General features: G+C 30.8%; 1 non-coding gene across 1 annotated transcript; it reads right to left on the bottom strand.

The window, feature by feature from the left end:
* Positions 1–373: 373 nt before the first annotated feature.
* Trnav-uac (transfer RNA valine (anticodon UAC)) lies at positions 374–446 on the bottom strand. Its single transcript has one exon. It is a non-coding gene; the product is annotated as a tRNA-Val (tRNA).
* Positions 447–669: the final 223 nt, after the last annotated feature.

The following is a 669-nucleotide window of genomic DNA, read 5'->3' as shown; positions in this document are numbered from 1 at the left end:
TGATATTCTATGCTTATATACCGTGATAAATCTATGGTACCTCTATTATGACTTTTTAATCTAAATTCGGTCACTCAAAGTTGAGACTTTGAGAAAAATTACTCTATCTACGGGATGAATAGATTGTTTCAGATCGAATTTTTCAATATACATCAAATTGAAAATGAATTCTTAACAATCTTGTAGAAAATCATAAAATAAGCATAAACAGGATCTAGGTTATTAAAATTACCACATAATCTACTTTGAATGAAATATATCAGATAAATTAAAACAAATCATACAATAAATCACCCCTTACTGTAAGAAAAGCATAACTTAAAAATGCAATTAAATAAATAAATATTTTTAATTTTTTTTTATACAAAAAATATGATTCCGGCCAGGATCGAACTGGCGACCTTCTGCGTGTAAAGCAGACGTGATAACCGCTACACTACGGAACCTAACCACGATTTCGTTACTATACTTACAAATCGCTCTTTACGACTATATATGCGCACGCATATCCGCTATGTTCGATAGAAGGTAATATGAAAATTTCAGACTCGTTCTATAATGGCAGTTGAATAATTGTTTTTATCATTATCAGTCATATTAAATTATTAGTGCCTTAATAGAAATGACATCGAGGCGCTGGCTATTGCCTCGCTAGTTAGACTAGAAATG

Source organism: Microplitis demolitor, chromosome 1, assembly GCF_026212275.2.
Source record: "Microplitis demolitor isolate Queensland-Clemson2020A chromosome 1, iyMicDemo2.1a, whole genome shotgun sequence".
NCBI lineage: Eukaryota > Metazoa > Arthropoda > Insecta > Hymenoptera > Braconidae > Microplitis > Microplitis demolitor.
This window is presented reverse-complemented; position numbering and strand designations above follow the sequence as displayed.